The sequence below is a fragment of the Onychomys torridus genome, chromosome 4 (assembly GCF_903995425.1).
Source record: "Onychomys torridus chromosome 4, mOncTor1.1, whole genome shotgun sequence".
Taxonomy (NCBI): domain Eukaryota; kingdom Metazoa; phylum Chordata; class Mammalia; order Rodentia; family Cricetidae; genus Onychomys; species Onychomys torridus.
The window spans coordinates 93,461,377-93,474,096 of NC_050446.1; the positions used below are offsets into that span (position 1 = coordinate 93,461,377).

At 48.7% G+C, this 12,720-nt stretch overlaps 1 non-coding gene across 1 annotated transcript; it reads left to right on the plus strand.

The window, feature by feature from the left end:
• Positions 1-11,779: 11,779 nt before the first annotated feature.
• On the plus strand, positions 11,780-11,890 carry LOC118583261. Its single transcript, XR_004944850.1, has one exon. It is a non-coding gene; the product is annotated as a U6 spliceosomal RNA (small nuclear RNA).
• Positions 11,891-12,720: the final 830 nt, after the last annotated feature.

Consider the following 12,720-nt stretch of genomic DNA (forward strand, 5'->3'; position numbering starts at 1 on the left):
CCTACCTGAGAGCCCTTGGCTTCGTCACAGGAATGCAGCCCCTCCCCCAGGCCCCAAGCTCCTGCCTAGTACCTACACTAGGTGAGGTAGACCTCTCCAACTCACCCCCATCCAGGGCTCAAACCTCTTGGAGGTACCCAAAGTATCAGACTTCATTCAACAGATTGCAGTGAGCTGTGTGCCATTTGATACTGTCAGGGGAGGCACTGCCGAGATGCTTTACGGGACATCCGTTGGCTCAGTACACAGCTCTGTGGTGCATGCAAATAGCATTCACAAGCAGGTGGTTGACAACAAAGCTTGAGTTACCCATTCTAAGGCTGGTATGTTAGGAGTGGATCTGAACCCTGGTAGAGAGGCTAAAGGTCCCATGTTCCAGGAGATGTTGGGAACCAATAAGCAAGTTCAACCCACACAAAGATGAGAGGAAAGTGAGTTTCCCCAGCTGAGCACATCTCCACCTTCCTGCCCACCAGGACAGCCCGCCCTCTGGTGCCCTGCCCACCAGGACAGCCCGCCCTCTGGTGCCCTGCCCACCAGGACAGACAGCCCGCCCTCTGGTGCCTCCGCATTTTCCGACCTCCCCTTTTTTATCACTCTGCTAAACTTAGAACCTTCAAGCACTGGCCCAGGTGGCTGGCACTCCCTGCTCCACACCCTGGGTTTGCCAACAGGACCCCGCGCACATGGCATCCCTTTTGTTTATGTACCTGTCTCCTTGCTAGGCTGTGAGCTGCTGGAGTCACAGGTGGAGTCTGAGTCAGCTCCGTCTCCAGCATGTCATGTTCCTTCTGTGACCTCAGTTAATGGTAGTTACTCAGTGGAGGTTGAGTACACAGCGGGGTGGGGTTCATCCCTTTGTCTCATTTCACAGACACAAGATTTTCTCACCTCACCCCCTATTCTGCCAGCCTATTTATCTACTCTTTGAGACTCAAAGTAGACATGCTCTCCCCTTGATTCTTTATAAAGCACCTACAGGGTTAGGATGATTGACAACTCAAAGACTATGCCAATTCCTAGGAGAGTAATCAACACAGCGAGTGCCTAGCGAGTGTTGGTCTGAAATGAGCAGCCTGTCAGCAAGTGGTAGAGATTAGGTGTGGATGGATGGCAGGCAAAACACCTTCCCTATTAACCAGGCTGCCGTGGCTAGAGGAGATGGATTCTCCCAGAAGCCGCTAGAGGGCGTGCTTACCACTTGCTCCTCAAACCTGCTCCTTATCTCCGGAACTCTGCTCTCGGTTTCACCCTCACCTAAATAATGCGTTGTCACGTTTTCCCGACTCCACACTTGGCACAGGCCATTGCCCGGAAGCAGTTGTCCGTGCCTCAGGTGTGGCTTTGCCTCCACAAAGCACCTTACCCCCATGCAGCATTTGTTCCAAAAAACTTCCACATACTATCCAGCCGAGCTCACTGTGGCCCTCACTCAAGTTACAGGTACTTTGTTGCATGCAGGTGAGCCAGTCCTTGTCCTTTGTTTACCCTCTGATGTTTGGAAATCCTCAGGGCAGGGACTGGATCTACGCCAGCGCCCGATGCTAGTTCAGTTCTGTATACTAAGTACCCATCTGTAAAGAGTCAAAGGCTTGAGATTGATGGAGACAGCATGGGTATGGCATGCTTGGCCCACATGCGGAGCCCTGGATTTGATTCTCAACATTGGGGGAGAAAGAAAAAGACAGTGAGGTGGTTCAGCAGGTAAAAGTGACATTCCCACAAGTCTGATGACCTGTGTTTGATCCTGGGACCCCAAAGTGGGAGAAGAGCTAGGCATGGCGGCACACCTTCAATCCTGGCACTTGGGAAGCAGAGGCAAGTGGATCTACATCGTGAGTTCCAGGCTAACTAGGGTTACATAGTGAGACTCTGACTCAAACAAATTAAAAAACAAAAACGTGGAGGAAGAGAATTTTCTCCTGAAAGCAATCCTCTGATCTCCACTGGACTCCATGGCACTCTCATGCCCATGCTCATACCACACACAGAGTAATAAGACAACACTCATGCCCATGCTCATATCACACACACAATAATTAATAAGAAGATAATGTTGAGATTTATTTTTAATTATGTGTAGGTGTATATGTCCAAAGGCTGGAGGCATCGGATCCCCTAGTGCTGGAAATGACAGGCTGTGTGAGCTCCAACACATGTGCCAGGAACTGAAAACCTGGGTCCTCTGAAGAGCAGCAAGTGCTCTTAGCCACTGAGCCAACTCTCTAGCCCCAATTTTTTTAAAGGTGGCACAGATACGGTGGCACATGCTTTTAATCCCAGCTCTTAGGAGGCAGAGTCAGGCAGATCTGCATGAGTTTGAGGCCAGCCTGATCTACAGAGTGAGTTCCAGGCCAGGCAGAATCACTTTGTCTCAAATAAAACATTTTAAAAGGCGGGGGTAGAGAGAGATTGCAGTATGGCTCTGGGTAATGACACTTGCCACCAAGCCCGACAACCTGAGTTCAGTCCCCAGGACCCCGCAGTGAAGGAGAGAACCAACTCCTGCAAGTTGTTCTCTGACCCCCACCTGCATCATGGCACTTGCACACACACACACACACACACACACACACACACACACACATTAATTTTTTTTTTAAGATTAGCCCGGAGGACAGGCATGATAGCTCACACCTTTAATCCCAGCACTCAGGAGGCAGAGGCAGGTAGATCTCTGGGTTCTAGGCCAGATTGGTCTACAGAGTGAGTTCCAGGACAGCCAAGGCTACACAGAGAAACCCTCTCAAAGGCATTTTTTAAAATAAATAAATAAGAGCCTGGGCAACATAACAAGACTCTTGTCTCCAAAAAAGGAAATTCAGTCGAGGGGTTTTATGGAATAGGCGCGAAGATTCTAAAGGGATGTTTGGGCCTAGTTTGGTGTGGTTTTAATTTTCTTTGTGCGTGTGCACAAATGTGTGCTTTTAGAGTCCAGAGAACAACCTTGGGCTCCATTCTTCAGGAACTGTCCACTCATTTGAAACCGGCTCCCTCACTGGCCTGGTGCTCACCAATGAGGCTGTTGGCAGGCCAGTGAGTCCCAGGATTCTGCCTGTCTCTGTCTCCCCAGGGCTAGGAGTGTAAGTATGCCCCAGTGTGCCTGGGGTTTTACGTGGGTTCTGGGGGTCAAGATCAGTCCCTCAGCCCTGGGTGGCCAGCACTTCAGACTGAGCTGTCTCTCCAGCCCTGTTCTGATTTGTCTTAAGGCAGAGGTCTTATTCTGAAGCACCAACTGGGGCAGGATGTGGTGGCACATGCCTTTGATCCCAGCACTAGGGAGGCAGAGACAGATGGATCTTTGTGAGTTTGAGATCCACCTGGTCTACAGAGCGAGTTCCAGGACCGCCAGGGTTATATAACAGAGAAAACCTGATGTAAAAGGGGGGGGGGGCATGATGTAAAAGACACATAGAACAAATTAAAAAATAAATAAAATAAAAAAGGAAGGAAGGGGGGCTGGAAAGATGGCTCAGAGGTTAAGAGAACTGACTGCTCTTCCAGAGGTCCTAAGTTCAATTCCCAGCACCCACAGGGCTCACAACCATCTGTAAAGAGATCTGGTGCCCTCTTCTGTATACATAATAAAAAAATAAATCTTTAAAAAAAAAAAAAAAAAAAAGGAAGGAAGAAGAGACCAGCCTGGGCTACAGAGGGAGTTCAACTCCCACCTGAATAACTAAGTGAGACCCTGTCTCAAAGTAAAAGTTGAAAAAGGGGCTGAGAATAGATACAGCCTGGTGGGAAGGCGCTTTTGCGTAGGATGTTCAAGACCCCAGAGTCAATCCCCAGAACCACAATAAATGAATGAATGAATGAATGAATACGAAATGATGTGCTGTTTGTTTTGTCAACTTGACACAAGTCAGAGTCACCCAGAAAGAGGGAACCTCGGTTGAGGAATGGTCTCCATCAGCATGGCCCCTAGAGTGTCTTTGGGGACATTTTTTGGATTAATGATTGATGGGGTAGGGCTCCACCCACTGTGGGCGGTGCCATCCTCAGGCAGGGCAGGTATGGGGCATATAAGAAAAGTGGCCCAGCGAGCCAGGAAGTGCCTTCCTCCATGGTTCCTGCTCTGCTCCTGCTTGAGTTCCCACCCTCAGTAACGGACTAGGACTGGGGCGTGGAAGATGGTTTTGGTCACAGTGTTAGGTCACAGCCACAGAAAGCAAACTAGGACAAATGGCAATTGTGATGTGCTACAGCACCGATGAACCCCGAGATTAGGATAAGTGAAAAAACTAGTATTTTTTTCAAAGGCATATTGTGTGACTCCAGTCTTAAGAGAAGGCATCTCAGAGTAATCCTAGAGATGCAGGTACAATTGTGATTGTAGGAAGCTGGGGAGGGATTTAACGGGTATACTATTTCAGTTTTGTGAGGTGAAAAGAATTCTAGGAATGGGAAATGGTGATTGCATAACGGTATGATCGCATTTAATACTCTCGAACTAGACCCCTAAAGAAAATCAAAGCCAGGCATGAAAGTGCACTTCTAAATCCCAGAACTCAGGGAGTAAGAGCCAAAAGGTTGTGGATTTGAGGGCAGCCTGGACTGCACACAAAGACCCTGTCTCAAAAAACAAAGTTTTATATTTACCACAATAAAAATAATTAGGAAGGTGAACAGGTGCATTTGAATGTGTGTGTGTTGGGCTGGGGAGTTCCAAGCATAACAAAGTCACAGGGACTGGTAGAGAGGGGCTCTGCTGCTGAACACGGGGGTGGGGGGTGGGGGGGTGAGGTGAGCAGGGAAAGGAGGGAGCCAGACCTGAAGGAGTGGATAGAGGCCACATCAGAGGAGGACACACCACAAGGAGACAGTGAGAGGGAAGAGGGGAAACCAAGTCAGTTGGTGGAGATAACCTATTGAAGGGCAAGGCGTCTCTGCCGTCAGGGCTAGCTGAGAACTGGCAGCCTGCTAGTCCTCTGTCCCCAAACAGTTAAGTTCTCTAAATAGCCACCAATGTTATCGACTCAGGAAATTTCATTAAACACATGCACACATGCATTGCTAGCTTCTTGGGGACCTGGTAACCCAGAGCCTAAGCATTCAGTTCTAACTCCATTGTCTTCTCTCTTTAACCCACCCTGCCTCCTCCATTCTGAGGACTGATCTCCAGAAGTTTGTGATCCTAGAAGTTCATATAAACAACGACATTGTTTTGCTGTCTGATGTGGCTGTGTGTTCCTGTAATGGTAGCACCTGAGAGGTTGAGGCAGAGGCAGGAGTTTAAGGTCAGCTTCAGCTTCAAATCAAGTTTGAGGTCAACCCAGACTACATGAGATCCTATTTAAAAACAAACAAACAAACAAACAAACAAACAAACAAACAAAAAACCCCACTAAACTAAATAAATCAATTAAAATTGAAAACCTTGTTGCTTTTCCCCCAAGCCAGCCCTACCACTTGAGCAAACAGCCCTGAACAAGGCCTGGTGTTGCACAAGACCACTCCTGTCCTCCACCAAGCACTGAGACTAAGGCTCCAGAAGGTGTCCTTCCCCAGGAAGGGTTGTCAGTAGCCACACTTGAAAGCCTTGAACCTGGAAGGCTCGACTGGAGCCCAGTGGGGGTATCTAACCCTCTACAAATTCTGAAAGCCCTGGGGGCTTGTATCAGTGGGGCCCAGAACCAAAAAACCAGAGATAGACCAGGAAAGAAAGTAGCTCCTTGTCATGGAGTTTTAAGAAAAACAAACAGAAAACCTGAAAAACTATTTACTCAAAGGTCCGCAAATGACCTCACACTGGGTCTGATGACAGGGGCCTGTTATCCCAGTTACTCTGGAAGCTGAGGGCTGAGCTGCGAAGAAAGGCTGGGCTGCTGGAGAAGGAAGCCACCCCAAGACGGGACTCTGGGCTGGGTAGAGGGACATCATAAGCCCTAGGAGTCCTCAGCTCGGCAGGCCTGGGAGTCTGGCTGTGTGCCGGTGCCGCAGACAGAAATGGGTGGGGGTGGGGGCGTTTAGGAGAACCAGACGGAACGCTCAGGCACACAGTCAGAAAATGGAGACATGTTTCTTCGACTTTTACCATCAGTTACTTATTTACTTCCACCTGGCCTTATGAGGGAGTGATTCAAGGTTGCTCAACAGGGTCCACAAATTATGAGATAGCATGGGTATGAATAGAAACAGGACAAAAACATACAAACAAAAAAACCCAAGAAGGAACATAAGACAGGGTCAGGAGTGAGGCAAAAACACCAGAGTGGTGTCTGTGGGCCACGTGGAGAAACTGAGTAGCTCCGTTATGGTACCACTGAGGCCACCTCTAGAGCGGTCCAGGCTTGGCAGAGGCAGTGGAGGCCGTGGGTTTAGGGGGTGGTCAGGGTGAAACCCAGGGATAGGAGAGATGATCAGATGATCGTGAAGAAAATCAGACAGCTGAGGAGAAGGGTGAGGAAGAGGATGAGAGAGGAGGCAGTGTCTTAGGAGGAGGGAGACGATGGAGGAGGAAGACAGGGAGATCGGAAGGCAACACGAAGCATGATTGGCAGGAGTGATGGCCAAAGACTAAGGAATCACAGACTTCAAATGCTGTCAGGCTGGGGACAAGGAGGTCGCTGTCCTCCCGGATGGTTGGAAGAGGGACCGGGGTTGGAGTCGTGGCCAAGAAGATGAGAGAAGGCCTGGAAGGAGACTGTTGAGGAGAGGCCTGGGATGGGTGTTGGAATGAGATTCAGGCTGAGGGCAGCAGGTAAGAGGCGCAGTAAGAGGCTGTGGGCAGAAGCAAGCACTGGCAGAGAGGCTGACATGGTTAATCCAGACTCACTTGGGTTGTTTCCTGAGACCTCTCTCTGACCCATATACCTTCTTCCATGTGACCCCCTTTGCAAATAATTTATGGTTTGGGGTTGGCCATGTGGACCGTGTGGTTTGCCTGTAGCCTCAACAATGAAAGAAATACAGGAAATAAAGAAGGTGGGTTTAGATGACAGTTTTTTTCCTGTCCCTCATCAGTGACATTAGCATTCAATTACAGGCTTTCGAATCTTCTCCTTATCTCAGTCCAGAACCACGAGGCTGTCATCATTGAGGAAAGCCTGGGGAGGGTTGGGGACAGGCCAGGATCGCACAGCCAGGGTTGGGATTATTGCCAGGCTGGGAAGCCAGTGTCCAGCCGAAGGCCCAAAGCCCGCACCATGGTAGTCTCATCTTGACACAGCTTGGTTCAGCTTTGGTTTCTGTCTTTTCTCTGGAAGTGGGACAAAGAAACCAAGAGCCAAGAAGCTGCCAGGGCCGGTCCAAGGCCCAGGAGGCTGGGAACCAAAGGTCCACACCCATGTAAACACAGACCAGCTCTGATACCTCTGACTTGGCACTGAATCGCTTCCTCCAAATCAGTTCTCCACTATTATCTTGCTTATCCCCACTGGTCCCCTGGGAGCCAGGGAGTGGCAGAGAGTATTAGCCCCACTCCAGAACTGTTAGAAACTCAGACAGCAGAGAAGGCAGTAATTTGCTCCAAGTCACCCAACAAGTAAAGACAGGGCCGGAACTAGAGACCAAATCTCCTAGGCTGTGTGTGCATGCATGGTGTGTGTATGCGTGTGCATGTGCGTGTGCGTGTGCGTGTGCGTGTGCGTGTGCGTGTGCGTGTGTGTGTGTGTGTGTGTGTGTGTGTGTGTGTGTGTTATTGGTGAGGGTAAGGATCAGCAAAGAATGTAGCCTATTGCCTGGCAAAGGGGATGGGCTGGCTGTGCACACGGTCTCCAGAATAAAGGGCCTCCTGTTATACAAGGAGATCAACACAGCACAGCTGGAGGGACATACAGCTACTGGGAACGCTGGGCTAGCTGATTCCGGCTAGAGGGAGGGCAGGCAGAAAGAGTGGAGTCTAATCACAAGGAATGTGGGCCTGAAGGAGGAAGCAGTAGCGACGGGGGTCCCTGTGGGGGTCCAGCTACCTACTTTCCAGTTCCAACAGGCCCGTGGGACTTCTTCCGCTCACACAGGACCCAACAGGCCCCTGGGAATTCTTAAGCTCACACAGGACCCAAACACTTTCCTGATGCCCGTCGATGCTGGGGTCCAGGATGGAGGAGAGGCATCTGGACACCTGGGGAGATAGGCATACTGTTGCTGGTAAGGGTCAGAGAGGCATGGAGATGACGGTGATGACGGTGATGACGGTGATGACGGTGATGACGATGGAGTCCATCTTCCAGAGGGGTTACAAGCAGGTTCCTGAACACCCAGGCTATTATCCAAGGCCCTATGGTCCGAAAATGAGTCCCACCATCACCCGAGCTGTTGACCCATCCTTCACCTTCCGTTTGAAAAGAGCCCTAAAAATGTTCTGGCAGCCGAGTAGATAGCTCAGTGATTCCATCTGTGTCCTCACCCTCTCCCCGGCCCAGGACAACCCAGACTCTTAGAACCCGACCTGTTCAGCTTTGCCCTCCAAGAGACCCGTTTCTTTGTTTCTCTTTTCCTTTCTTTCCTTTCCTTTCCTTTCCTTTCCTTTCCTTTCCTTTCCTTTCCTTTCCTTTCCTTCCTTCCCTTCCCTTCCCTTCCCTTCCCTTCCCTTCCCTTCCCTTCCCTTCCCTTCCCTATCCTTCCCTCCCTTCTCTCTCTCTCTCCTTCCCTTCCCTTCTCTCTCTCTCTCTCTCTCTCTCTCTCTCTCTCTCTCTCTCTCTCTCCTTCCCTTCTCTCTCTCTCTCCTTCCCTTCCCTTCTCTCTCTCTCTCCTTCCCTTCCCTTCCCTTCTCTTCTCTCTCTCTCTCTCTTGCTCTCGCTCTCGCTCTCTCTCTCTCTCCTTCCCTCCCTTCTCTCCTTCCTTCCTTCCTTTCCCACCCCTCTTCTTTTTGAGACAGGGTCTTTCTATGTAGCTTGTCCTAGAACTAGCTATATAGACCAAACTGGGCTCACACTCATATTCTCCTGCCTCTTCCTCCCAAGTGCTGGGATTAAAGTTGCAGCTTGAGACCCATTCCTTAGAGCAGACCCTTCAACCCCGTCTCGCCCTGCAGAATTCTGAGAAGAGGCTTAGATTCAAGATCAGGAGAGCCAGAACAGGCACTTGATAGACATAAGGTCGCCTAGTGTTGCTGCACACAGGGACAGAAAGCTACAGTGCTGAGACCCAGGACATCACTCCCTACTGTTCACACTGACTCATGAGACCCCTCTACTACACTCTGCTCACCTCACCAGGCATCTGGCCCAAACCCAAGGAGAGCACTTCTGGCGCAGCCCTGCTAGGAGCTGGGTTTCCTGGCAGCCAAGCACAGTGGGCAGGTCTGACCTATGCAATATGATCTGTGGTTACAGCCTGGGGCCAGGGCTGGTTGCAAAAGGGGCCGGTACTCCTGACACAGTCTGCTCTCGGTCTCACGGTCTCACTTGTAAGCTGGTTCCCAGGAGACTGGAGAGACCAGGGAGGGTGCGTCACCTCTGCTCTGGCATCATTCTGCTCTTATGCAGCAGCCAGTGCACAGCTCCTTCGGATGTCCATGTACTGGCATTCACACCAGTCCAGGCTGAGCAAGCACAGCCAGCACACAGACCTCGTGGAAGTCAACACAGATAGAACTGAGCTCAGGCACAGAGACAGGTCCCAGGAAAGCAGACAACACGGATGCTCAGACTGAGCACAAAGACCCTCACGCTTTCCCAGCCTCAGATGCAATTCTACATAGCACATACTCTTGAGGACAGACCTGATACAAACACAGACATATGAACACTTTAGGATAGCTCACCTGATAAGATCATTGGCTGATTTTTAGAGGGTCCTAGCACCACCTGGCAGCTCATAGCCATCAATTCCAGTTCTGATATCTTCTGGCCTTGGAGGCCACCAGGCACATCAGATATGCATGCAGACAAAATACCCATACATATAAAATAAGTTAAAAAATTTAAAAAGATGACCATCCACACTTCCATAGATATTCATATATGTATTTTTATTGTTGTTGTTTTGGTTTTTGTCTTTTGTTTTTTGAGATAGAGTTTCTCTGTATAGTTTTGGTGCCTGTCCTGGAACTCACCCTGTAGACCAGGCTGGCCTCGAACTCACAGAGATCCACCTGCCTCTGCCTCCCGAGTGCTGGGATTAAAGGCATGCTCCACCGCTACCCAACGATATTCACGTATATATATACGTAATTACTCAGACTTTTGCATTGAAAAAATGTCCAAATACACAGCACAAAGTCAGCCACACATGTGAAACTACATACACATTCTTGTCATTTAGTATTTATTGAGTACTCGTGATCCATTACTCAACCTCCAACAGAGATAACCTCCCTCCCTCAATCACACACATAAACTCAAGCTTCCTCAGGATTCACTTCTGATACACTGGGGCCCAATCACCAAGCCGAAGATGGAGGGCATGTTTTCTTTGCCCTAAAACAAAACAAACAAAAAGCCCCGCGTAGCTGTAATATCACTATACTAGGTGAGGAAGGCAACCGAGCTAGGAATCTTGCCGAGGATGTCGAAGTAAGGGTCACGTGAAGTTCATAAGACACCTGCTGGCTTCCACATGGGTCCCAGAGACTGAACAAGAGCCTGTCCTAAAAGTTAAAAGGAGGGGAAAGGGTCGGTGTGTGGGAAGGTAGGTGGGAATCCGTAGCTCAGTGGTAGATCACGTGTAAAGCACACACAAGATCCTAGGTTCAGTCCTAGGTACAGCCAAGGAAGGAAGGAAGAGATGGCGGAACTAATTTACTTACTCTCTAGAGGCAGGAGCAAGAGGCTCTCATGTTCCAGGCCAACCTGGGCTATATAATGAGAATAAATAGGTAAACAAATAAATAAATGCCTGAAATGTAACTCGGTAGGCAGAGTGCTTCCTTGGCACACACCAGACAGTGGGTTTGGACCCCAGCACTACACAAACTGGATGTGGCATTGAATCCCTGTAATCTTAGCACTTGAGAGGTGGGGATAGAAGTATCGGAAGTTCAAGGTCAACCTAATCTACTATATATAGCAAGTTCAAGGACAGCTTGAGCTACACAATACCCTGTTTCAAAAAAATAAAGATGGGGACTGGAACTCTGGGCTGGGACTCAGGTCAATCCTTGCTCAGCCATCATCAGAGAAGCTTCCTCCTACAGTAGACGGGAGCTAACGCAGTGACCCATAACAGGACAATGTGCATGAATGAGCGACCTAGAACCATGTCTTCACTAAACCTTTCTCAGGACTCAGATGGCTGTGAGGAAGAGGAGGCAGAAAGAGTTGTAAGAGCCAGCGGGGATGCACGACACAAGGAAGCAGTGTCTTCCAGACACAACAGGACAGACACACATGAACTCACAGAGACTGTGACAGAGTTCACAGTGCCCCACAGGTACTAGCCAGGTGGGGCTCCAGTGCTGAGGAGGGAGAATTGGCCAAGAAGCTATCTCCAGCTGACATCCGCTTACAAAGGGAAAATTCCTTTTCTCCTGTGGAGTCTCCCTATTAACCACACTTTAGGGCAGGCCCTTGCCCAGCAGTGCATGGCAGACATAGAGCGAACTCAGTGCTATATCTGTAGACTTTTGGTCTCCTAGTGCCTTCTTTGGGTGTTTTTGTCTTACGATCTTTTGCTTACATATTACAGTTACTGATTTTGTTGTTTTATGGGTTTTGTTTTGTGCATATATGTGTACCTTGCATTTTTCTTTGTTGTTGTTTGCCTGTTGTTTTCTAAAGAAAGGGAGAAAGGGCATGAAGTCGGGTGGGTGGGGAAGAGCAGGGAGGCATTGGAGGAGGGGAAACTATGATCAGAATATATTGACTTTTTTTTCAATTAAAAAAACATAAAGATGGTGTTCCTTACAGCAATACACATGCTTTAACATCGGAACAATATAATACAGACATTAGCATGGTCCTTGTGCAAGGATGACATGCAAATCTGTGAAACATTCCTTATTTAAAAAAAAAATAGGGAAGTCTGGAGGTGGTGGCACACGCCTTTAATCCCAGCACTCAGGAGGCAGAGGCAGGCAGATTTCTGTGAGCTCGAGGCCAGCCAGATCTACAAAGTAAATTCTAGGACACAGAGAAAACTTGTCTCAAAAAACAAAACAAAAACAAACAAAATAAGGGCTAGCTCTGTTGTAACACAGAAAGGCTCAGCTGCTGTAAGTTCAGATCCAGAGAGGTCAAATGCCTCTAGCTTCTGAAGGTACCTGCACTCTTGTGTATACACACACACACACACACACACACACACACACACACACACAATTAAAATAATGTAAAAAGAAACTTTAAATTATCAAATATGATGAGTTTTTTTTTCTTTCTTTTTTTTGTTTTTGTTTTTTCAAGATAGGGTTTCTCTATATAGTCCTGATTGTTCTGGAACTCACTCTGTAGACGAGGCTGGCCTCAAACTCAGAAATCCACCTGCTTCTGCTTCTCAAGTGCTGGGACTAAAGGGTGTGCCCCACCACCCAGCAAAACTTTTTTCTTTTGTTCTATTTTTTTGAGGCAGGATCTCTCTACACAACTCTGGCTATTCTAGACTCAACCATATAGACCAGGCTGGCCTGAAACTCACAGAGATCTGCCCGACTCTGCCTCGAAAGTGTTGGGATTAAAGGTGTACACTGCAATGACCTGCTCTAGGTGTTTCCACTGCTCTATGAGTTCCTTGGTTCATACACACACACATAGTTACACACACACAATCACACATACATACCCACACTCACAAATACATGCATATACACATACTCACACACACACACATACATACACT